Source organism: Malania oleifera, chromosome 6 (genome assembly GCF_029873635.1).
Source record: "Malania oleifera isolate guangnan ecotype guangnan chromosome 6, ASM2987363v1, whole genome shotgun sequence".
NCBI classification, from domain to species: domain Eukaryota; kingdom Viridiplantae; phylum Streptophyta; class Magnoliopsida; order Santalales; family Ximeniaceae; genus Malania; species Malania oleifera.
The window spans coordinates 92,767,118-92,794,614 of NC_080422.1; the positions used below are offsets into that span (position 1 = coordinate 92,767,118).

At 36.7% G+C, this 27,497-nt stretch overlaps 1 non-coding gene across 1 annotated transcript; it reads right to left on the reverse strand.

The window, feature by feature from the left end:
• Positions 1-23,457: 23,457 nt before the first annotated feature.
• Positions 23,458-23,563, reverse strand: LOC131159054 (small nucleolar RNA R71). Its single transcript, XR_009137668.1, has one exon. It is a non-coding gene; the product is annotated as a small nucleolar RNA R71 (small nucleolar RNA).
• Between the last annotated feature and the right edge of the window lie 3,934 nt (positions 23,564-27,497).

Below are 27,497 nucleotides of genomic sequence, written 5' to 3' on the forward strand. Positions count from 1 at the left end.
ATACTAAGATTTCCTAAGGATCGAGATACTGCAAGTCTCGACCATCAGCTTAATCATCAAGACCCTAAGGCGTGATGAAGTTGAAGACACTGAAGATTTGAATCCTTGACTTCCCGTGAGATCTGACTAGGGCGTGTACAAGAAAGACAGAAGGGCGACTTAGTCGACAATGATCATCTTCTGCACGAGATTTGCTGCAAACTTTCCTAATTTGTAAAACAACCTTTGTAAACCCTAGAGCCTATAAGTATTCGCTATGAACACAAGCTCTAGGTTCCTCTTTGGCCTCGCTTAGGTTAGTGACAGACCTAGGTTGTCATTGAGAGCCAAGTTAGAGTAGGGGTAGAGTAGTTTCGGTTCATGTATAGAGTGTCTGACAGCCTGTGACAACCTGCGGCGTTCATACAACAGTCATGTATATTAGATGATCTCCTCTTGTACTTCTGGCATTAGTGAGAGATGTTTGGAATGATAATGGGATGATCTTTTTACTCATGTTTTCATTTACTGCTTTCAATTTAGTGCTTTCCATTTACTTGCTGTGTGTTAGATTAAATATTGCAGATAAGGTTAAGCACTACTACGTATTAGTCAAAGGGAATTAGTTGGCTATGGAACTGTGGAGGTGTTCGTTACCGTTGAGACAATGTATACTCCGATTCCCAACCATACTACAGATGGTTGGTGCACCTTTGCTACCCTGTGCCCTCAATCGCCCCTCTCCTACTTTGGCCCGCTCGGGTTAGTACTTTTATGGAAGTTTGGATGAGCGTAGTTAGAAGCATGGCGTCCAGCGTCTGATTCGGACTACAGTATCGCTTTGTAGGAGTAGGGTAACTTAAAATTTTACTTGCTTTCTAGTAGTTTAGATTTATTTTCTTTCAGTTACATGCTTTCTAGTAGTTGTTAGATAATCACCATTTCAAAATACCATCTTTCACTTCCTTTTCATAATAAGGCTTTAGTAAACTAAATTGGAAGTAATTCAATAATTGTGCTTCAAGTCTTAGTGGATCATTACCCAACTTACCCACTTTCTATTGAACTTGGGATAGTTAGGTTTTATAAATATTATTTTTGGTAGTTAAGGACCCAAGCCTTGGCAAGCCTACCAGTAGATATTATATTGTGCTTGGAAATCCTTAATATTGACTTAGAGTGAATTATATTTTTGAATCAAGGATCTTAGTCATAAGTATCTCTCACATTGTTTCATATAATCTATTTGTTTGAGAGTTAAAATACCAAATAATCTATTGAGCTTTAAGTCCTATCATACTAAAGTGCATAGATTAAATTGTAGCATATATCTGCTTGTGAAAGAAGCACTGGTTATTGTACACATTTATTACTTGTGGCTGTATTCCAAGCGTGGCCTGAGGAGGTGGTAATCTTGCCTATAAGGATCAGTTGTAAAGGTTTCAGTTAGCCCTATAATCTGACCTAGGGTTTCCCTTGCCCAGTAAGGAGAGGGTTTTTTAATCGGTGTCGCTCCACCCGTTAAGTGAGCATTAGTAGAATCCTTGTTGGCCTTACAAGGATTAAAATCTTGTTATCTTATTTTGATGCTAACAAACAAGTGAAATTTAATTATTTGTATGATTAATGATATATCAGGGCTCATATATGAGAAAGCAAGGTTAAATTCCTCACAAGGATCAAATGAAGCTTAAAAGAGTGAAAGCGTGAATTTAAAGATGATATATGAAACCTTGAAGAATATAAGGACATGAATAAGTTGTTGAAAGCCAAGGCATATTAAAGTCAAAAGAGCCAAAGAAAGGCAAAGTGAGAAAGCTCAAAGAATATGGAAGCTTGAAGAAAAGATGGACTCAATCCAAGGACAAAGCATGAAGACTCAAGAACTTAGAATGTTAATATCTTAGAAGTCTCATGTAAGTACTTTAATGTTTAAAATATCGTTTGAAATATTTTGAAGCTCTTAGGTTAATTTCTTAGACCTAGATACCTTTTAAAATACCTGAAAAATATTTTTATAAGGTCAAAAATTATTTTTAAAAGGTTAGAATCATTTTTGGAATAAAAAGCACCAAAAAGAGTTTTCCCAAATGCTGTCAGTTTTTATACAGCTGCATTAAGGTGAATTTTTATCTATCAAATACTAATTATTTTAAAAATTATTCAACATTAAAGTTGTATTATTTTCTCTTAGCTTTCTTTTGACACCAAGAACACCTAATTTGGAGTTATATAGAAAAGGTTATGGTCAAAACACTGAAATGGGGTCATTGCTGTCAGACGTCTGAAACACTGTTCAATGGACAAATGTTTTAAATTATAATATTTTAAAATATATCTGTTTGAGCTCCAAACCTTCTAAAAAATTGGGAAACTCTATAAGGAAACTTTTGCAACATGGAAACAAGTTTGAAAGCCTATAAATACATGGTTTTGCCAATCAAAACTGCTCCAAGAATTGAAAAATCTGCTTGTAAAGCTTAAAGCACTCTTGTTCTTCCAAAGCTCTCTTGTTCACTCATTGAAAAACTATTTTTCTAAGATATTCTAAAGTTTTGATCCTTCCTCCTCTGAATTTCTACTACTAATCCTCGTCTAAGAAGGATATTGGTGAATTCTACCCTTGAGCTTCATTGTATTTTATATTGATATTTTACATTCAAGTATATAGTACTGAAATTGTACTAACTTACTCTTTAAGAGAGTATGCTTGTACATAGATCTTATATTGTATTTCTTGTAGTTCTTTGATGTTCCAAGGATTGTTTGGATCATTGGCTAAGTAAGGGAATATTGCTTAGAGAGGCGGGCTCTAGCCTAAAGGAGTGATCGAACGAGGGAATATCATTTGGAGAAGGCGGGCTCTAGAATTAACCAAGGAGGTTGTAAAGGTTTGTTCCACCCATCAACGGAACATGTTTAGTGAATCCTTTGGTGGTTTGCCAAGGGCGAGGATGTAGGCTGGGTATAAGCCGAACATCGTAAAAATCTTCGTCTCATTCTCTCTTTCCCTTACTCTTTATTTTCAACATATTTAAATTGTGTGGATGGTTTATTTGATAATCATATATACTACGTAATATTTGGAAACTTAAGGTTTAATTTTGATTTAGATTGCGGAAACCGAAATGGAGTACGTTGGTTATACCATATCTTGCGGAAACCTTATGGGAGTACGTTACTTGGTTAACATCTCAAAGATAAATTTACCAAGAGTTTATTTGAGTTCTAAATATTTGGAAAGAGTGATTTGATTCATCTATACAGGGCTTTACATCAGCAAGCATAAATTCTCATTCACTACAGGGCTTGGTTAAAATTTGGAAAATATAAACAAACAACCATCTTGAGTTGTTATATTACATAAGTGTTGTATATTGGCTTGTTTGTTTACTTTATAATTTTAGTTGATTGGTTTGGTTGAATGATTGGATGTTTGTATGGTTAAAAATTAAGTAAAGAAACTAAGTTCTTGAGTGCTTGAAAAATTAAACAAATCAGTCACGAATTGGTTAAAAGAAATAAAATAAGTCTAAGAATTATAAAAAGGAATTAAAAGAAATTTTAAAAGCCAATTCACCCCCCCCCCCCCTCTCTTGGGAAGCTATTCCTAATTTCAATCCTCTTGCTTGTGGGCTTGAGGCGGGGATGCAGGCAGTATTGGCCGAACCCCGATATCATATCATGTTGTGCTTTCTCTTCCTTATGCTATTTAATTTTTTCATGATGGCCTAACAAGGCTTACGAATCTTGTTTTGATGATAACAAACTAAAGGAACTTAACATGTTTTGCTAAGATACTTTTTAGGGCTCAAAAGTTTTTATTAAAAGAGATAAAGCTCAAGATGGATATAAAGAAGCTCACATGAAGATTATGCTTGGCCCATGATGAAACAAAATAAAATTAAAGAAATAAAAGCTTGGATTTAAAGATAGAAAAATGTGATGAAGCTTAAAATATATTGAAGCTTGAAGACGAGATGGACTCAAAGAAAGACAAGCGTGAAGACTTAAGTGCCTAGAATGTCAAAGTCTTTATGTAAGTATTTCAAACAATTTCAATATGGATGCATGAAGCTCTTAGGTTAATTACTTGTACCTAGATACCTTTCAAAATACTTGAAAAATAATTTTATAAGGTCAAAAGTTATTTCAAAATGGTTAAAATTATTTTTGGAATGAAAAGCACCAAAATAGGATTTTCCAAATTCTGTTATTTTTTCTATATCCGCATTGATGACCATTTTTCTATTTCAAACACTCCTTATCTTAAAAATTGTTTAACTGGGATTTTCTCTTAGCTTTCCGTTGATACCAAGAATGTCTAATTTTGAGTTGTATAAAGAAAGTTATGACCAAAATACTAAAGGGTGGTTAAAGTTGTCAGGCGGCTAACAATATCTATTTATGCGACTGAACAGTAGACAGAATCTGTCCAGGTGACTGACCCCTGTAAGTCCAGGTACCTGACCCTATACTGATTTCCAAAATTCAATGAAATTTAATGTTCAGGTGACTGACCCCTTGAGTCTAGGCACCTGACCCTTCGAAATTCAGATTTTTAAAAGTAACGGGAAGTTTCCAAAATTGAGTTTTTGAATTCTAAACTTTGTGAAACCTTGGGGAATACTCCAAACAACTTCGGCAACACGAAAAATACTCTTTAAACTCTATAAATACATGATTAAATCCAAGGATAAGAAACACAAACAACCTAGAAGCGGCAAATCAATAAAATTCTTTCTACTCTTCAAAGCTATCTTGCCTATACTCTTGTTGAATTACTTGCTGCGATTTTGCTGAGAATAGCTCATGAGTCTTTGCATTTTTATTGAGTTATTCAATCTAAGAAAGAACCCTAGTGATATGTATACTTGAGCTTCATATTTCCATATTGTTATTTGATTGAAGTACATTGGTTTTAAATTGTACTAATCAGTTCTTTTGAGAGTGTGTTTGTACACAAATTTGTTTCTTGATTTTCTTTGACAGTTCAGGGATTATTGGATCATTGTACAGAGTGTGGGGTATTGCTTAAAGAGGGGGCTCCACCCTAATTGAAGGAAGGATTGTAACGGTTTGTTTCACCCATAAAGGAATGCTATAGTGAAATCCTTAGGTGGTCTTGCCTAAGGCGAGGACGTAGGTTGGGTGTAAGCCAAACCTCATACAAACTCGGTCTCACTCTCTACCCTTACTCTTTAATTTTTCTACATATATAAATTGTGTGATTGTGTTTCTAAGTGCAGGTAGCTGAAAGTTTGAGATTGAGAAAAATTTTAATTTAAGAGAGTGCGTTGATTAATCTTTTTCGAAAACCTTAAAAAAAGTACATTGATTAATCATTTGGGAAAATCTTGGTTAAAAGGAAGTGCACCAATATTCACATATACAGGGCTTTATTTAAACTCTCAGCCAAGTTTTTGCAAACGCTGAATCAAGGAAGTGCTGCAGCTTATATAATTGGTTAATTGATAAACATTGTTGAAAGTATTTAGTTTGTGTTAATATTGAGTGAGAATTGTAGTTGGTATAATTAAGCATTAAAAAATCATTCTTGTGTGTTTTCTATATTTACAAAAGGTTGTGAATTAGTAAAAAGATTTAAAAGAAATTTTAAAAAACGCATTTCACCCCCCCTCTTGGGACTACACCTTAGTTTTCATTGCACTTTAAATTATGCACATGTATGTTTTTATGTATTATATTTTGAATATTGTGCATGTCTTTAAATACTTGAATATTTGATTGGGTTTGAAATTGCTTAAAAATGACTCTAGGTTGTGTAATTCTAGTTGCTGACTGAAATCGAATACATGTAACCTAGGATAAAATTTTAAATACCCAATTCACCCTCCCCCCTCTTGGGAATACACCAATTACATCCAATGGTATTAAAGTCTCGTTGCATAGACTTAAATGTAGTAAAAGATCGAAATGGCTCAATATTGCGTATCCTCATTCAGTGAGGGACAATCACTTACTAGGCCTCCTGCATTTTGTGGTGCCAATTACACCCATTGGAAAATTAGAATAAGTGTATTTTTAAAATCAATGGACTGGAGGGTCTAGCAAGTGATAGCAAAAGGAAGCTGTGCACAAATAAATGAAAATGATTTCAGTTTGTTTAATCAAAATGCCATAGATATGTTGTATTGTGCTTTCGAATCTAATATTTTTCTTGAGATTATGACATGAAAAAATACACAAGAATTCTGGGATGAACTTAAACAGAAATACGGAGAATCTCAGGAGAATGAAACAACTACTCTGGATGTGTCAAGTTCAAATAGCTAGGATTTGGTAAATGATAGGGTAACAACATTAACCGAAAAGGAGGTACATGATCCTAAATCTATCTTTATAGATGATTCTTATGCTAAATCAAGCGATATATTATATGCTAAATCCTCTATTGAAAATCATGATAGTTCTGTTAATGACGCATGCAATGATTCCTGTGAAAAATGTTGTTATATACCTTACGATAATTCATATAATGGTTTAGGTGATAATTGTTGTGAAAATTTGTGTACTGAATTATGTAATGATTTAAATGATGCTAGCATGCCTCCTCACTATAAACTAGAAAATACTTCATTTAAAATACACAAGTTTCTAGTTAGGATGTTCAGGCACAAAACATTTTTGAAAAACGAGCAAAAAAGGTTGGCAAATAAATTAGAAGAATTAAAAGACTATCATGCAATCCTTGAGAAGAAAAAGATTGAAAATGTGTTGAGAATTACCTGCTTGGAGGACAAATTAAATGATCAACCCAGAATATCATCCAAAGCCAAAAATTAAAAGAACAATCAAGTTAAACCCTTAGGAATTAAAAGAAATAATCTTTTCAAAAAGGGTTCAAGGCTGTCAAATAAATCCCATAGACATTTGTATGCCTCATCGAGCAAAACTAAAATAAATAAGCATAATCTTTCACATATACACAAAGCCTATTTATTTTGTAAAATGAAAAGGCACATTCAATACAATTGTCCATATAGAGGTGCTAATATGGGTTATCATGAAAGCAAACCCCTTAGGACCAAAGGAAAATTGAGTTCCAATAGAAACTACATAAATGTTTAATCCTAAGACATTAGGATTAGGTATTAAAATTAAAAGGGATTGTGATGACTAAAGGCTTGGGGAGTGGTGTGCGCTTAAAATGGAAATTCTTAGTACATACTTTCACTATATTATTTTTTAAATACTAAGAACCTTAGAAATTCAAGCCAATATATATACTAGTTAAAACATGAAAATATTGGCTATAGCATGCAAACATCATTTTACCCTAAACTCATTTTTGTGCTTAAAAGTCTTATCAAAATACAGTCATCACTTTAGTCATAAAAACTGCTCATCATAAATCCCAAATCATTAAGTGCTTATTAAAACACACCCTTCTCATAATCAAAATTAGAGGCATTCACTAAGGGATTTTTATTCATCATCTGGATTAATCAAAATATTCCCTTTGAGCTTAAAATATAAAAATCCTCTAATATTGGTTCATCCATCTCCTCAATAGGAAATCTTTACCATACCACGATCACATCTGGTAAAGATTCATCCATTCATTGGCTCGTATTCTTGCTCCACTTTGAACATATTTTGAGGATACCTTCCAATAGTGGAATATATGAAGTCACCAAAGAGCATTGTTCAAGAAAGATCATATACTCCAAAATGCTCTGTGCCCAAAACCGTTAGGACATATTAGCTAGCACGAAAATATTTTGAATCATGTCCTGCTACTTCCAAAATACTCTTATGAAGTTATTAATGATTTAACTTTTAAGAGTATTTATTCACATTCCTTTCACAAGTTCTCAAACTTTTAGTCAAACTCATTAGAGCTTTATATCCTTAGAGATGAGTTGAGTGACTAAGTTGGTTGCATTAGGTCTTAATCTAGATGAATGCATAAATTTTAAGAAGACCTATGCACATGCAATTTAAATTGAAAGCCATTCAAGATTGGGCCTTTTATGCATTGAGATTCATAGGAAAAGAGGTAATATTGGCTTATGGCCCTGAATAAGTATTATTTGTGACTTTTTGGTCCTCTAAGCCTAAGCATGTGAAGTCAAGACTGAATCATTGAAAACCTTAGAGCACTTGACTAAGACTTTGAAGAATGGAAAAGGCATAAGATTGCAAAAGTGCATAACTCAGGGGGAGCTTTTCTCTCTAAAACTTCATGACTCTATAAAATGCTCTCATAATCTATTTTTATGCCCGTATGCCTATATTACAATAGCACTTAGCATACTGTCCATATTATAATTAAATGCTTAAATTACTTTGATGGATAGTGATTTGTGATTATCTGGTATTCTGAACTGTTATTCAATATACTGTTTGAGAATACTAGATTGCATGGAATGCCATCTGCAAGGCTGTTGTAGAAATTTATGTAATTGCGTGCTTGTATGGAACCCCAACTGCATGGCTGATGCAATACTTTGTGAATTGTATGCTGATAGTGGATTTTATGTTGTTGCATGCTTAAAATAAACTATTTTCTAAAAACAAACAAATTTTAGGTACATGTTTTATGGGAAATTGTTCAATTTATAGACGGCATGCTATCGAAATTTCGATAGAATTTTCCAAACTAAAATCATGTGCTAAGGATAATTATGATACAATAAATGTTAAAATGTTTTTGAAAGGATGAGTGAAAACTTAAATAGATAATTAAACTTCATCCTTACATAATAATTAAATATTTGGGGGGAGCTGAGCTCTAGTCTTAGAGAAATAGCATAAAAGATTCATTTGCATCTCGTTTAGCTTTCTAAATATTGACGCTCTTCTGAGAATTCTGAACATCATATTCCACTCTTAAAGCTTTATGAACAGATATGGATTGTTCTTGGTTATGAACGTCATTGTATGCTTTAATATATATTCTCTGATGCATCTGTAGTCTAAAGGGAGACTATACTGATCAAGTGATAAAGATAGCATTAATTAATACTCAGTATAATTGCTCTTTTCAAAATAGCTAATACTACTTGGCATAGATAAATTAGCCTTTAACTAGTATAAGCAATTTATTTCATCCAAGATAGTATTCAAATTGATAGGGGGAGGATCTAAAATTAAATATCTATCATATTATGCTCACCAAGATTTTTAGTTTAGATCTGTTTTGAGTTCATTGTGGCATGTGGTTAAATGTAATGTTCCTATTGAAAATCATAATTTAAAATACGTTGATCATCTACAATCACTTTTTGTAGCCATATGATCTTATATTTAAATTGTTCATTTTTAAGATCCATATGGTTGGTTATCTAATTATATGTTGTATTGCTCTTAAATGCTAAACCAGAATAATGATGCTTGCTTGACCATTTATGTTGAAATTATTTAGCAAGCATTGTCCCCAATACTTGATGCTAATATCCAAAAGGGGAAATTTTTTAATTTTTTTTTTACATTGCAAGAAATGAACTTTTAAACGATAAATTTTATCTCTTACTTCTAATGTATGAGCTTCAAAGCATTCATGACTTATGTTCAAAAATTATATCTTTTTAGTCATGAAATTTATAAAATTTTTTTGGGGCTTTGCTATTTATGGTCCTCTTGAAAAAGGGAGATATTTTTTTTGCCCTTTTGCTGATGACAAGAGGGGGAGATGTTTTATGAGAGCAAAATTAGCCCTTTCTCCCTGAACTTTTGTTACTCAAAATGGAAAATGATAATTGTACTTAAATGCATAACTTCAAAAATTATGAAGTCTTCACGCTCGTATGTGAATTTCATTGAATATCATTTTTTATTTATGCATATTGTTATGGGGAGCCTTATCAAGTGAATCCAAATTTTGCTCCTGTATTTATCATCATCAAAAAGAGGGAGATTGTTAACTTTTTTAGTCTGATCCCTGTTTTGATTATGACAAACTATAGTATCTCATCTATGTGCTAAGTGTATGAACATGTTCACAATTCTAAGCACGGATGACAGATGAGAAATGGAAGCCAAGAAAAACTTAAATGCGCACACCATTCGGTGCAATCTATGAAATTGCAAAGGAGCAAAACATAAAGATTTTTGTTTATATTTTCAATTTGTATTGTAATAGTACTAAGTTTTATGGTCTGTAATAACTGCATCTCATGCATGATAAGGATTAAACACTAAAACTCAAAGACCCTTAGGATAAGGATTGACCATTAGGATCCAAAATCCTTCAATTAAAGTGCCATAACTTTTCGCAAATGGTTGACAAATTTTTAAAATAAAAACAAGGCTCAAATCATGTTTTTAAGACAAGCCCTGGTCAACTGAATAATTAGTGTTCAAAACCCATCGATCAACTGAACTTGCTCAGCCGACCATCCCATTTTTACACGTAAATTCCTCGGTCGCCCGACCATACCAATTGGCCTATTTCTTAGATCTCGGCCAATCGACCTATGTGCTTTAAACTTGGTCAGCAAACCAGCTTTGTCCCCTTGGCAAACCGGCCCTAGCCCTCAAGCGACTGAACCTACGAAGGTTTGGTTTAGGCCTTGGCTCAGCCTACCAGTCATCTTCCACAACCAACCAAACCCAAGATAAAATACAAAATCATCATGTCTATTCGGTCGACCAGCAATGCCTATGTTCAACTGAACCTCTTGGGTTTAGTTTTTTTTAAATGCTTAAATGAGGTTAAATTTTTAATAAAAAATTTTATGAAATTCCCTCCGTGTCCCTAACGATTATATTTTGTGGGAATTCTATAAATACCCCGTTTCTAAGCTGAATTAGCAAGTTAATTGATTAGCTAGAAAAATCCTCTACAATTATTTTGTGTAGTCTTCATATTCTCTCACACACAAGCATATTTTATCATACTCTTTCTTATATTTCTTTGCAAAATCATTTTAGAAAGAGTGCATTGGAGTTCATCTCCTTCACTTGCATACTGATTGCAACTTGAAGGAAGATTGAATACTCATTTGTGTGAGCATTATATATATTCGTTTCAAAGCTTATACTATCCTTTGTTGTTTTTACTTGAAAAAATATTTTAGAGAGTAAGCTTGAGCTCTTCCCTTATTATTTCATTCATAAATATTTTAGGTAACACTCTCCATAACTTGTGTGTCTTTGCATCTTCATTGCAAGACTCAAAGGCTTCCTTTGTGTTTATTGAAAAAATAATTTTCGAAGCTAATATTCATTGCCACCTATACCTCATTTTTATGGTAGATATTATATTGTGCTTGGAAATCCTTAAAATTGACTTAGAGTGAATTATATTTTTGAATCAATGTTCTTAGTCATAAGTATCTCTCACATTGTTTGATATAATATATTTGTTTGAGAGATAAAATAACAAATACTCTATTAAGCTTTAATTCCTATCATACTAGAGTGCATAGATTAAATTGTGGTACATATCTTCTTGTGAAAGAAGCACTGGTTATTGAACACATTTATTACTTGTGGTTGTATTCTAGGTGTGGCCTAATGAGGTTGTGATCTAGCCTATAAGGATCGGTTGTATTCCAGGCGTGGCCTGAAGACGTGGTGATCTAGCCTGTAAGGATCAGTTGTAAAGGTTGGGGTCAACCCTATAGTCTGATCTGGGATTGTTGTAATCGGTGTCGCTCCACCCGTTAAATGAGCATTTGTGGAATCCTCTTGCTTGTAAGCTTGAGGCAAAAACGTAAGCTTTAATGGTCAAATCTCGATATCATATCGTGTTGTGCTTTCTCTTCCTTATGTTATTTAATTTTTGCACATTAAATTCTACACATGTGTGTTTTTGTTTATTATATTTTGAATACTGAACTTGTCTTTAAATACTTGAATATTTGATTGGGCTTGAGATTTCTTAGAAAAGACTTTAGGTTGTGTAATTCTGGCTGTTGTATGAAATTGAATACATGTAACCTAGGAGAAAATTTTAAATACCCAATTCACCCCCCTCTTGGAAATACACCAATTACATCACACCTCAATGTTACAGACGTGTCGGAACTAACCCCACTTAGTTTAGACCTCGTATGTCTAACTTGGAGGCCTGAGTTCTAAAATCAACTAAATATAAATCTAAGGCATTTATTTTAGGTTCGCTTCTAAGCACCTAATTTTCAGTAGGGGAGGATTTTTTTGGCACCGTCAGTTCCAATACATCCACCTCAATGTCATGAACGTGTCAGAACTTGGCCCACTAAGTTCGGACCTCGCATGCTCGACTTGGACACCTGAGTACTAAAATTAACTAAGTATAGTTCTAAGACATGTATTCTAATTGAGTCTTCTTATGCATGCCCAAATTTCAACTAGGGAGGAGTTTTTTTGGCACAGTTAGCTCCAGCATGCCCATTTTAATGTCACGGGAATTTTGGAACTGACCCCGCTTAGTTTGGACCTCGTATGCCTGACTTGGAGACCTGAATGTTGAATGAACTAAGTATAGATCTAAGGTATGTATTCTAAATTTGCTTCTAAGTGCCTAATATTCAAATACGGAGACATTTTTGGGCATCGTTAGCTCCAAGACGTGAACCTCAATGTCATAAATGTGCTGGAATTGACCCCACTTAGTTTGGACCTCGTATGCCTGACTTGGACATCTGAGTGTTGAAATCAACGAAGTACAAATCTAAGGCATGCATTCTAAGTTTGCTTCTAAAAACATAATTTTCAGTTGAGGAAGAGGTTTTGGGCACCATTATCTCTAGCATGTCCACCTCAATGCCACAAATGTGTCGGCACCAACCCCACTTAGTTTGGTTCTCGTATGCCCGACTTGGAGACCAGAGTGTTGAAGTCAACTAAGTATAGATCTAAGGCATATATTCTAAGTTTGCTTCTAAGTGCTTAATTTTCAGCTAGGATAAATTTTTGAGCACCATCAACTTTGAAACGTCCATGCACCTCTCTATCACAGACGTGTTGGAACTGACCCCATTTAGTGTGGACCTTTTATGCCTGACTTGGTGACTATTGTGCTGAAATAAACTAAGTATAGATCTAAGGCATGTATTCAAAGTTTACTTCTAAGTGCCTAATTTCAAGTCAGGGGGGAGTTTTTGGGCACCATCAACTGTAACATGTCCAGCTCAATGTCACGAGCATGTCAAAACTAATCCCACTACGTTTGGATCTTGTATGCATGACTTGGACACCTAAGTGATGAAATCAACTAAGTATAGATCTAAGATATGTATTCTCAATTTGCTTCTAAGCTCCTAATTTTCAGCTGCTGAGGAGCTTTTGGGCACCATCCACTCTAACATGTCTACCATAATGTCAAACATGTTTTGGAACTAACCCAACTTAGTTTGAACCTTGTATGCCCGACTTGGAGATCCGAGTGCTGAAATTAACAAGGTTATATCTAAGGTATGTATTCTAAGTTTGCTTCTAAGCGCCTAATTTTCAGCTATGGAGGAGTTTTTTGGTACCGTCGGCTCCAAGACATCCACCTAAATGTCATAGACATATTAGGAAGTGACCCCACTTAGTTTGGACCTCATATACCCAATTTGGAGACCTGAGTGCTGAAATCAAAGAAGAAAATATCTAAGGCATGTATTCTAATTTTTCTTCTAAGAGTGTCATTTTTTGTTGGGGAAAAGGTTTTAGGCACTCTCAGCTTTGGCATATCCACCTCAAAATATCTAAGGCATGTATTCTAAGTTTTCTTCTAAGAGTGTAATTTTTTGTTGGGGAAAAGGTTTTAGGCACTCTCAACTTTGGCATATCCACCTCAATGTAATGGATGTGTCAGAACTAATCCCACTCAGTTTTGACCTTATATACCCGACTTGGACACCTAATGCTGAAATCAACTAAGTGTAGATCAAAGGCATGTATTCTAAGTTTTCTTCTAAAAACCTAATTTTTAGTTTTTTTTGGGGGGGGGGGGGGGGTGAGTTTTTGGGCACCATCAACTTCGGCACGTCCACCTCAATATCACAGGTGTATTGGAACTAACTCTACTTAGTTTGGAACACGTATGTCCAACTTGGAGACCTGAGTGCTGAAATCAAGTAAGTATAAATCTAAGGCATGTATTCTAAGTTTGCTTCTAAGTGCCTAATTTTTAGCTAGGATAAGTTTTTTGTCATCGTTAACTAAAAAACATGTACCTCAATGTCGCGGACATGTTGATCTAATCCTACTTAGTTTCGACCTCATATGCCCAACTTGGTGACCACTCTACAGAAATAAAATAAGTATAGATCCAAGGCATGTATTCTAAATTTACTTCTAAATTCCTATTTTCCAGCTAGGGAGGAGTTCTTGGACACCGTCAGATCCAACACATCCAACTCATTGTTATGGATGTGTCAGATCTAATCCCACATAGTTTGGACCTCGTATGCATGACTTGAACACCTGAATGCTAAAATCAACTAACTATAGATCTAAGACATGCACTCTAAGTTTGCTTCTAAGCGCGTAATTTTTAGCTTTGGAGGCATTTTTTAGCCCCATTAACTCCGGCACGTCCACCTCAATTTCATGGATGTCTTAGAACTTACTCCACTCAGTTTAGACCTCATATGCTTGACTTGGAGACCATTGTGCTGAAATAAACTAAGTAAAAATCTAAGGAATTTATTCTAATTTTGCTTCTCAGTGTCTAATTTTTTGTTAGGGAGGTGTTTTTTTGGCACCATTTGCTCTGGCATGTCCACCTCAAAGTCATGGATGTGTTAGAATTGACCCCACTTAGTGTTGACCTTGTATGTCTAACTTGAAGACTTAAGTGCCGAAATCAACTAATTATATATCTAAGGCATGTATTCTAAGTTTTCTTTTAAGCACCTAATTTTTAGTTGAGGAGGAGTTTTTGGGCATTTTCAGTGTCATGGACATGCCGAAACTGACTCCATTTTGTTTGGACCTCATATGGTCGACATGGTGACCACTATGCTAAAATCAACTAAGTATAGATATAAGACATGTATTCTAGGTTTTCTTTTTAGCGCCTAATTTTTATCTAGTGATGAGACCCTAAAATGCATGATTTTAGACCATTATTTACCTTTGTTTATGCTCACTTTATTATGTATTTACCCATTGTTATCATTGTTTGGAGTTATGCAAGGTTTGTTGGTCTTTTCTTGAAATATAGGTTAAAACCAAGGTTTTAGGCATACGAGAAGCTATAGGAGTATTGGGAGTACACAAAGCTCAAAGTAAAAAGTTCAGCCAAGCTCCCAAAGCCTCAGATCATTAGAGAAAATGAAGTTTTTGTCTGACCAAGTTGTGTGATAGGCAACACAAGGGGCGACCTAGTCTTCCACTACAAACTCTGAAGTTCAAACTGAGATTGAAATGTTGCAAGGGTCAACCAAGTGATTGACCATTTAACCCTGAAGGGTGACTAAGGTGAGATATTGAATTATCCTAAGCCAAGAAATACCGGGAGCACCAACCAAGTGGTTGACTAAGAAACTTGGAGGGGCAACTATGTCGAGTTCCTAAGATTTCCTAAAGAGCGAGATCCTGCAAGTCTCGACCATCAACTTAGCTAGCAAGACCTTGATGTGCGACTTAGTCGAAGACACTAAAGATTTGAATTCCTTATTTTTCATGAGTCTAGACCAAGGCATGCACAAGGGAAGCATGTGAGCAACTTGGTCGATAGCGACGATCGTCTGCGCGAGATTTGCTGCAAAATTTCCTAAACTGAAAACCAAACTTTGTAAACCCTAGAGCCTATAAATATTTGCAATAAACATGAGCTATGGGTTCCTCTTTGGTCTCTTTTAGGTTAGTGATAGGTCTAGAACACCATTAAGAGCCATCACTTTACTGCAAGTATAGCCATGAGTGAGACGACTCCAATAACAAAGAGTAATTTTTATTTGCTTTATTAGATTAGTTGACCATTCAGTTGTATGGACTGTTTTTAGTGATAGACAATTTAAATACAAAGGTTTGATCTTTTTACTTGCTTTCCTTTTACATGCTTTCAATTTACTGCTTTGATTTACTGTTTTTTGAATGTTGAAAAGGTTGCATATAAGGATAAACACTACTACAGTTTCAGTTAGGTAGAAGTAGTTGGCTATGAATCTGGGGAGGTCTTCGTGTATTGTTGAGACAAGGTATTCTCTGATTCCTAACCGTGCTCCAGACGGCTGGTGCACCGTTGCTACCCTGTGCCCTCAAATGACTCTCATCCACTTTGGCCTAAGAAGCTCAGGTTATAACTCTTATGTATACTTGGTTGAACGTAGTCAGAGGCACAACATCTAGCGCGTGATTCATCTATAAGCATCTCTTTGTAGGAGTAGGGTACTTTAGATTTTACTTGCTTTCCAGTAGTTTCTAGGAAACACTCATTGCAAAATACCACCTTTTTCATTTTTCTTTTACACAAGGCATTTATAAACTAATTGAGAAAAGGTTTACAACTGCACATTTTAGTCTTTGTTGACCTTATTGGTCATATTCCATTTTGATTATGACAAATACTCTCGTATTTAATGGTTGATGAGTTTGTGTGCAGGATGATTATGCATCAAAACTGCGTAATTGGGCATCTTAACCCGGGCTTTACGGTTTATATTTTTAATTAAATGTCCAAAATTGTCCAATATTTTAATAAAGTGCCAAAATCATCATTCTTGAACTTTATTGCATTATTTATGAAGTTTTGGTAATTTTTTGTAGCAGGAAAAATCTCGGAAAACATAACCGATACCTGTTCGTATTTCATGCATAACTTTTCCGTCCAAGCTCTGATCGAGACAATTCAATTTCTAGAGAAAGCGGAAAGGATTATCTACAACTTTTGTGTTTTGAGTTTTGTGAGAAACGGGCTCTAGAAGAGTTAGATTTGCGATGAACAGAGAATGAAAAAAATCAAGTTGCTGGGTCAACCCTTTCCAAATGGGTCGGGTCGTGGCTTCATGGATCCTAGGGCAACCCAGCTCCCCCTTAAATCCCCTTCTCTTCCTCTCCCTGTGCAGGCAGCCCCCAGAGCTCCCCATCCTCCTCTTCTCCTTCTTCCTCTTCTCTTTTGTTTCTTCTGCCCTCTCTCTTCCTAGCCTTTCTTTCTTTCTTTCTTTCTGCTCTTCTCTTTTCTCTTCTCTAACTCTTCTCTTCCCTTTTCTCTCTTCTGCCCTCTCATTACTCCCCCTCTCTATTCTTTATCTCTCCGGCCAGTCACTACTGCTACCAGCAGCCGAAGCCACAGCAGCGAGCTCAACACAGCAACTCCGGCTAGCCTCCTTGCAACCCGAGTTCCAGTAACCACTCCAATACAGCTGGGAGTCTGCTGTTCCGAGGCCCACACCAACAACAATATGCTGCTAAGAACACAACACCGAAGCTCCTCTGTTCCTCTAATTTGCCAGCCATCCAAGCACAGCAGAGGACAGCAGCCACCATAGCAGATCTAGCAAGCCAAGCACCTGAGAACACCATACCCGAGGCACTCCAGCAGCTTCCATGGCAGCAGCTGTTCCAGCATCCCCTGTTTTACTCTCTCTCTCTCTTCTTTTCTCTTGAAAATCTTTTTATTTAATTTATTTTCTTTTCTCTTATTTTCTTTTAGTTTTTTTTTTCTTTTGTTTTATTATTATTATTATTGTTATTTGATTGGATAGTATTCTTTAAATTGTTAAAGTTTCTTTTAGACTTGATTACTTTTGGGATCTTTATTAAAGTAAGAATTTTTATGGGAATGTTTAGTTAGGTCTTCGTTTTTGCTACAATGTTTATTTCTTTATCTAATTGTCTTTAGCTTAGAAATTAAATTAGTAACCCTTTTAAAGTTTAATTTTTGATTGAAGCTTGATTAGTTTAGGTTTTTATTAAAGTTTGTTTTGTTTTTCTCGTGTTTTGTCTTCGTTTGAATCGTTAATTGTTTAATTTTACTTCAAGTTCTTGGTTCGGGTTAAAGTCCCGATTTTTAGTGCATGTTTGTGTTTGATTAAGTTTCCATTCCCGTGTGTTTTAATTCCTTATTTGTAGTTGCCATCTTTAATAATGCGTGTTTAGGTATTTCCTTGAGTAGCCTAGGGTTTCCTTTATTGTTATTTAATTCCGTGCGTGCTAGTTTTAGGACTTTAATTTGTGTTTTCATTTAAGTCTCCACAATCTTGAAAACCCCCGAATCTGAACTAAGTTCAGTAACTTTTATTTTCGATTGGGCGAACATAAATTTTGAGATTAAACGCATTCCCTGAGGAGACGATCTAGCCCTTGGGCTTAATATTACACGACAGAACTCCTATAGTTGGGATAACTTCCGAGCTGCTCATTTTTCGAGTGAGTCACAGGACCAACCTGAAGTTTCATATGGCGCACACATATGGCACATGAAGTGAAAATCTGAAGACCCTGAAAATTATTTCATGTTGTATTGCAATTTAATCCTTTATTTGGGTCTGTAACAATAACATAGGAAGATGGTCTATAATAATTAATGCCTTACCTGTATGGTAGGATGGATAAGCTAAAGACCATATATGGACCTTAGGGTTCGGTCGATCGACGCCAAATTTTTGGGGTTAATTCTCAAATGCCTTAAACTAACTTTAGGACTCACAAATCTGCATGAAAAAGTTCCCTATTGCATTAAAAATAAACATCATATGAATAGGGTTAAGGTATAAGGGACTTAGAACCGAAATGAATTAAAAATGCACGTTTGTTGACCGTACTTTCATAGTGTAAATCTGTCGATCGACCGAATCGATCACCAAGTCAATAATTTGACCGTAGCGCGGTCAACCAAACCCTGCCCAGTTTAAGTCACCCCAGTCGACCGAACACTCTCCAAGTCAACAGTTTAACCATACGGTCAATCGCACCTATTGCTTAAGCCAACTACTTAATCGACCAAGTTCCCACGTGTGTTTGGCCAACTGCCAGGTCGATCGAACCACTTAGTTCAAATCCACACAGTCGAATGAACAACGCAAAAATGGAAAAATCGCCTTGGAACCCTTAGTCCAGTCAACTGAACTCTTAGTTCAAATTTCTCCCGATCGACCGAACTTTGTCACTTGATCAACCAAACCTTAAGTCCGGTCAACCGGTGCACTCAGGTTGAACAATTATTTTTTCCGCGGTTAAATTTTTTAAACAAGGTTAATGGTGTTAAAATGTTTTTCAACTCTTGAACGGTTATATTTTTGGGGGACTCTGTATATACCCCTTCATTTGAAAAAATTAGCATGAGATTAGCAATAATAATTAGCAAATATCCTCTGACTTTTAAAAAGACAAAATCTCATATTCAAGCCATATACTACTCCCCTTACTTTTTCATATTGCAAATACTTCTTTGTAAGAGTGTTCTTGTATTTTATCTTATCAAGCTTAAACTCTTTCTTGCTTGTTCTGTTTGAGATTTATTTTTCATAGAGTAAGTGTTGACCTTATAGGTTAAGCCCGGTTTTGATTATGACAAATACTCATGTATCTAATGGATGTTTGAGACTTTGTGCAGGAACCTAAAATTATCAAGATCAAGATACACATAAAGCAAGTGAAGATTGAAGACCAAATTCCATTTGTGTTGTAATATATATTTCATTTGCTAAATTGGTCTGTAAAAGTAAATTAGGGTGTTTACTTGTAATAATCACACACCCCACGTGCATGATCTAATAGGTAAGCTCAGAATTCAATAAAAACTAAAATTGGACCTAGAAAAGACCCTAGGACACTCACCATTGCACTCATACATGTTAGGCACTTGAATAGGGTGTTTGTAAATTAAAACTAGACCGAAATGCACACTTTGTGCACTTTCGGTCGATCGGCACATGTAGTTCATTCTGCCCCCGGTCGACCGAATTAGTTTGGTTCAAATACACTCGGTCGACCGAGCCTCCTAGGAGTCAACTTTTTGACTACCTGGTCGACCGAGCCCAAAATGTACTCCAACGCTCTGGTCGACCGAGGGTCCTCGGGAGATATCCTAACGGTCTGGTGGACCGAATCATGAAGTTCAAATATCACTGGTCAACCAAACCATGCTAGTTGAGGAAATTGTCTCTCCTGGTCGACCGATCCTGAAGGTCAAAGTTGGCTTGGTCGACCGAGCCTTATGAACTTTGGTTAATTGAAAGTCTTCCGGTCAACTGAGTCTCTCAGGTTGCCTAGAAATTTTACCGTGGTTAACTATTTTTTAACAAAGTTAAAATGGCTAATACATCATTAATCTTTTCTAATAATGCCAGCCTTGTCCCTAACGGTCACAATTCATGGGGTGTCTATAAATGCCTCTTCATTTGGGAAAATTAGACATAGACTAGGCATATCAATTAGGAAAAATGCTCTAAAATTCCAAAATTTATAATACTTTTTTTTGAGCCTCCAACACTTATTCTTACCAGATCTTACGACTCAAATATCTTCTGTAAATGTGATTTAAGTGTTGTTGTTCTATAAGGTTTGCTGTCCTTGTTTGTTTGATTGAAATGATTTTTACGAGAGCTAAACCTAAGTTCTATTAGGGGGCTTTGTTCATAAGCCTATCCTAAGAAGACAAGCCTATCCTAAAAAGACTAGCCTAAGCTTCTGAGTATTGCATTTGTGTTGCAATATCTTAGGAAGCTTGTATTTGGTTTTTGGGTTGCAAAACGTTTTCAAAACTTACTCAAATATCTTGTGCGTTTTATATTTGATATACTTGTGAGAAGATATTTGTGTTTGTGATATTAATCTTTGTGCAATAGTTATTCACTCACATATTATTTTCTGAATACAAAGATTATAGATCTTTTGCAAACCAAGCATATACCTTATCTAATATTCATGTGATTGAGATATCCTACTAATTGATATCCATGAGGCTTGCTTGACATCTTTGTGTGAACAAGATTGATTAAATATCTTAAGAAACAAAGATTGTTTGTTGACACTCTCACACACTCATTACACTGATAGCAAATATTTTGAGAGTTGAAATAATAGGCCATATTGAGCTTACATATTAAATCATATTGTGGTGTACGTGACTGAGCTTATCTGGGTACACATCTGCTTTGCTTGAAAGCATAATCACTGTACCATTCTATTTAATTGCAAATACTGTTGTATTTCAGGCACGGCCCTGAAGAGGGAGACTAGTCCTTTGAAATAGTCTCGGATTGGCTTTCACCCAGTTAGGAAAGCTAGGTGTGCCACCCTATTAAGGTGTGTAGGTTGAGGTCAGCCCCGCTAATTGACCTGGTTGTAAAGGTTGAGGTCATCCTTGTGCTAATTGACTAGGTTGTAATCGGTGCCGTCCCACCCTTAAGTCAGCCTTTAGCGAAATCCTCGAACTTATGAGCTAGACGCGGGGATGTAGGCACAGTTGGACGAACCCTCGATAACATATCATGTGTCTGTTTACATTTATGCACTTTATATTTACCACACGTGTATGTTATGGTATGAATGATGTGCATGATTTAAGTTTCTGTATATTATATTGATCGGCGCATTAGAGATTGCTTTGAAAGACCCTAGGTTATAATATCCTGCTAGGAGAAAAGTTTGAAAATTCCAATTCACCCCCCTCCCCCTTGGGAATATACCTATTCTAACAGTAAGCTTCTAGTTTTTCTAGGGGGCTTCGCAAATAAGCCTTCCATGGAAAACTTCTTAGGGCTTCCAAGTGTTGCATTTTCATTGCAATACTAAAGATTTCATATTGTATTTTGATGGTGAAATAATATTTTACAAATCGATTTCAAATATTTTTTGTAGTTTATTTTAAGAAAAATATTTGTTGAAGGTATTTGAAGTGTGCTTGAAGATAATTACTATTTTACAAACCGATTTCAAATGTCTCTTGTGATTTATCTTGAGAAAAGTATTTTGAGATATTTGTTAGCATGCTGAATATCTCTGTCGCTATACCTTTTGATTGAGATTGTCATTTTATTGCAAAGATCAAATAAATATTATACAAACCATTTTTGAATATCTCTTGTGGTTTATATTGAGAAAAATTATTTGTTGAAATATTTGAAGTGTGCTTGTGATCTTTGTTTGTGCATTGTGATTGAAATCATTTTCTGACGCAAAGATCATATTAGTTACACTCATGCACTAATTGCAATATTTGCATAATTATTTGAAAGTAGACACTTAGACTACACTGAGCTTATAAAATCCTATCTTTTGGTGGTGCATTGATTATATTGTGCGTAGTGGTATATATAAACTTATGGAAGAAGCGTTTATTTGTACGTAAAATTTTAAATCTGTTGTATTCCAAGCGGGGGGCTGAAGAGGGAGACTAGCCCTGTTGAATAGTTCGGGGCTGGCTTAGACCCGGTTAGGAAAGCTAGGTGCGCCATCCTGGTAAGGTGTGTTGCTTGAGATCAGCCCATTGAATTGACCTGTTTGTAACTAGTGCCGCTCTACCCATTAAGTGAGCCATAGTGGAATCCTTGTGTTGGTGTAGCCAAGGCAGGGACGTAGGCAATTTGGCCGAACCTCGATAACATATTGCGCGCATTGTTTACTTTTCCGCGCTTTACTTTTACTGCACGTGTATGTTTATTTGTTGATTGCATAGACTGACCCTAGGTTGTGTAATACTGTTGTTAAACCGATTGACCTAAGTGATAATCTTTAAATTCCCAATTCACCCCCCTTTTGGGGTTGCACCAAAGCTAACAGTCTATATGGATCGACACCCAACTTCCCCATTTTCTACTGAACTTGGGATTGTTAGGTAGTATAATTATTATTTTTGGTAGTTAAGGACCCAAGTCTTGGTGAGCCTACGAAATTTGGCGCGCCGTTGCCGGGGACTAGGGCACAGGATTTAGCCAATTTCTCATTTAGTATATATTTGCTTTGTTTGTATATATATATATATATATATATATATATATATATATATATATATTGTTGTGCTTTAATTTTGTTTATGTATTGAAGTTTTGAATCTCTGTGCTTAAGGTGTCTATGTTTGGTTTGCATTCCTTGGAGCTTGAGATAGTTCCTAGAGATCCCGAGATTGAAAAGTCTCATAGGTCCCTTAGGAAACCTACCTTTAATCTAGAGAAAGCAGAGTCGTCCGAACTTAAAGCCATAGTCGAAAACATTCCACCAACTCCCGTTGATCAAATCCCGAAACACCAAGCTCCCCACCCACCTGTGGTGGGAGAGCAACCCCTTAGGCCTCTTAGGGACTACTTTGTACCTAATGCATACACCTCACTGTCTTGCATCTAGTTTCCAGATGTTCAAGCGGCGCAATTCGAGATGAAAACTTCCATTATCTTGATGCTGCCCACCTTTCATGGGAATTTTACGAAAAATCCTTACCAGCATCTAGATGAGTTCTTGGAAATTCGCTCCACTATCTACATCCCTAATTTTAATGATGATGCTCTCCATCTTAGGCTTTTTCCATTCTTTCCAAAGGATAAGGCCAAATATTGGCTGACATCCTTACAGCCAAACTCGGTAGCCAACTAGGCTCTACCATGCAACACAAATTCTTAAAGAAGTACTTCCTAATTGGGAAGACCAACTAGCTTTGGAGGGCCATTCTGAGTTTTTCAAAGATGGATGAGGAACTCTTTTTCGAGACTTGGGAGCGCTTTAGGGACCTACTCTATAAATGTCCACATCAACAAGTCCCAAAGTGGCAATTAGTGCAAGCCTTTTACAAATGATTAGCAGGGAGAGATAGGTCCATGGTTGATGCATCATGCAGAGGTACTTTCCTCATCAAGCACAAAAATAAAGCTTGGGTTCTCTTCGAGAATCTAGCTGATAATTCTCAACAGCATATGGTTGCTACTCGTAGACCCCCAATCCATCCACTTCCAAACCTAAGGGAGTTTATGAGTTGACCTCAGACCATGACTTAGCACCTACTCTGCATAGCATATCTAAAAAGCTAGATCAATGCTTGTCATTATGGCAACCACAAAAATTATAAGCCTGTGCAGAGGTGTGTGCAATCTACTTTAATCCTTCCCATTCATATTAATATTGCCCACATGCACCATCACAGCCTGAGCTTGTACATGAGGAAGTAAAAGTCACCCATAATTGGTATGATAGGCTGTCAAACAAACCCTATTCAAACACCTACAACCCTGAATGGGAACAACATCTCAACTTCTCTTGGAGGCAACAAGCACCGGGTTTTCAATCCCAAAAACCTCCACAAGCCCAAGATGCTCAACGCCCTCACCCTTATAATTCTCAAAATCATCCCACGTCTACCCCCAGACCTTCATCCTTTTAGCAGGCACCCCCTCCTCAACTTAAATATGATTCTTTCCAAAAGACAATGCTGAAAGCTCTAAAGGACATCGAGGCTGACCGTCAAATAGATCGGTAACTCCTTCACTCCCACTCCTAATCTATCACAAAACTATAAGCCACGATGGGGCAACTAGCTGCCACCTTAAGTCAAAGGGATGAGGTCAAGTTACCGAGTCAGCCCTTAGTAAACCCCAAATGACAATACGGGGTGGAATGTGAACCAAACTCTAGTCCATCGTCATATACTGAGCAGGCCCAAGCAGTAACCACTCTTCTGAGTGGAAGGATGATGAACAAAAGAGTCAAGTAGCAGTTGAGCAAGAATAAGGAAGAAGAGGAAAAATGAGTAGAACTAAAAGTTGAAATGTGCACCACTTCCTCCTCCAGTTTGACAGAGAGTCCTCTGATCCCCAAACCTTCCACTAGAAAGATCAGCCCTCACTATGCCCTTCATGAGGCCTTCCCTGTCTCTCCAGTATCACCCTATGCAACTCTTGTAACCTCGTTATTTTGGAAGCAGGCTTCCAATGAGTCCATCTGGGACATATTTAAACAAGCAAAGATCGAAAAGCCTCTCCTAAACAATATCAAGAAATCACCTGTGTACACCAAGTTCCTTAAGGACTTGTACACACAGGAACACGAGTTGAGGGTGCAAATAGATGAATTAGTACAGCAGGCCGAGCATATGAGCTCAATAATATTAGGGCACCTTGTTCTCAAACTGAAAGACCTTGGCTCACCCACTATCTCTTGTGTAATTAAAGGTTACACCATTAATAGGGCTCTTTTAGATTTAGGGGTGAGCATGAACATCCTTCCATACTTAGCTTATCCAAAACTTAACTTGGGAGAGTTGCAGCCCACCTCGATCATATTGTGTCTCGCTAACTACTCTATAAAGAAACCCCAGGGTGTGGTAGAGGATATGGTGGTCAAAGTGGAAAGGTTCCATTACCTTGTCGACTTCATCATCTTAGATATAGAGCCTTCCCTAAATCTGATTCTTGTCCTTTTAGGATAACCATTCTTAGCCACGACTAATGCACACATTCAATGTAGGAGAGGGATTATAGACATCTCTCTTGGCGATAGGCAACTTTGACTGAATGTATTTTATGCTACGCAACATCCACTCAAAGTTGTCCAAGCTGTGGATGAGGGCATGATTGATCAAGTTGTTGGGGAGGAAGTTCCCTCAATTCTGTGGAGGGATCGATTGGAAGAAACTTTCAACCCAAGGGTCCCTCTTTATCCAGCTCAGAGGATCCCTATGAGCTAAGTAGTAACTTTCATGACTCAGACTCCAATCTAGAGAAAAAGTTCGGGGTAAGCACAATAGGGAGTGATATGGAAAAAGGAGAAGACAATTTTAACTTTAAACCATGTTGAGTTCGATGTGAACCTCAATGCGTTTTCTTGAAGACAGTAAACTTAGCGATTCTAGGAGGCAACCAAAGCATTTTCTCTTTATTTTTTAGTCCTTAGCTTGTACATTGTAGGGTAATTCAAGTCTAGAGTCTTTAGAGTAAGCTTAGGATAATCCTGCATGCGACTAGCACAAGAGCTGGTGCGACCTGGCCGGGACGGCCGAAAGCCATTTAAAAACTTGCTTCATCCTTGACTCTTCATCTCCTTCCTTTTCCACCTCCTTTCGACCTTGTCATTTGCCCTATTCCATCACTCTCACAAGGTCGCCTGAACCCATTCCATAATCTCACTCGCCACAATGCCTTCTCCACCTATCTCAGGGCAAGGTTTATCTCCAAACTCTTCCCCGTACTCGTCACAAGCCTTGTCCTAACCCCCTGCCCAATGACACCATCTTTGTGCCCTACCAAGATGGGGTTTCTCGTCGATAGGTCGGTTTTCTTTAGGGGAGCTGGACGAGGCTACATATGTGGTACGGGTACCACGCATACCACTAAGGCAACAATCGTGATGGAGTTCAGCCCCGCGATCAGAGAGTTCAGCACAGTCTTTGAAGATGCCATGGGCACAAAACGTGGACCCGCCGCTACGTTGCCACATTCTGTTGCGCCACATCTGACTGAATAGCCCCCATATCCTTCCACTATGCTTTAGGAAGTCCGATTTCCCCAGCCACTGACTTTCCACACATTCAACCGAACTTTGCCTTATGATCCTCCTTTGAGGCCACCTGATGGCACACTTGACCAACCCATACCACTCCATATGCTCCGACCACACAGTCTACCATCCCCTCCTACTCCTCACCTACTTTGCCTCCTAGACCAAATGGCACAAGACTACCTTACTGCTCGAGTTGGAGAAATTTCATCTTACTCTGATTTTGATTCTGATTCTTCTTAGGTCTAGGACTAGCCACTAAGGATTCTTTTTGTAAACACCATATGTAATGTGCTTCTGCAACACATTTTCATTTTCTTTTATTTTATTTTCTTTTCATTGCTGTGAATTTTCTGGTATGTGCAACATTGTGTTTTTGGATGACAGTCTAGTGTTGGGCTTTGTGGAGCCTATTTTCGTTTGATCCGGATGATGATGATATGACCCGAATTAATGTTGCGTGGCTTTTAATGAGAGGTTTCTATCCTAAGACTTAGTCCATTCGAAACCCTATGCGCAACATATAAAACGATTGTTTTTTTAGGTGATTATGTTAGGCCGTCATTTTGAGAGCGAGAGAGAAAATCATTGTACGGTGCACTCTGTGAATTTTTCTTCCTGATAATAATGAAATCCCTGCAACTCTATGGACAGAGGCAAAATTTCCAAACCACATAAATATTGTCTTGTGGGTGTGATTGTTTTTCTTTGGTGATGATTGTTTCTTTATTTTTTGTTTCTCACAGGATTTCGAAATTTCGTGTTAATTCCTAACAACTGGTATCAAAGCTTAAGGTTAGGTTCGAGTGGGAAAAATGGCAGAGGATGCAAGAAAGACGTCTGAAATAGAAAAGTTCAATGGCATAGACTTTGGATTCTGGAGGACGCAGATCAAGGATTATCTCTATCGCAAGAAGTTGCATTTGCCGCTTCTAGGAGAAAAACCTGCTACTATGAAGGATGCGGTATGGACTATCCTTGATAGATAGGTACTCGAAGTTATCAGATTAACTCTGTCTAGGTCTGTTGCACACAATGTTGTGAAGGAGAAGACCACAACAGATTTGATGAAGGCTTTGTTTGGTATATATGAAAAATCGTCAGCAAATAACAAGGTACATCTAATGAAGAAACTATTTAATTTGAAGATGGCAGAGAATGCATCAGTAGCACAACATCTGAATGAGTTTAACACTATCATAAAT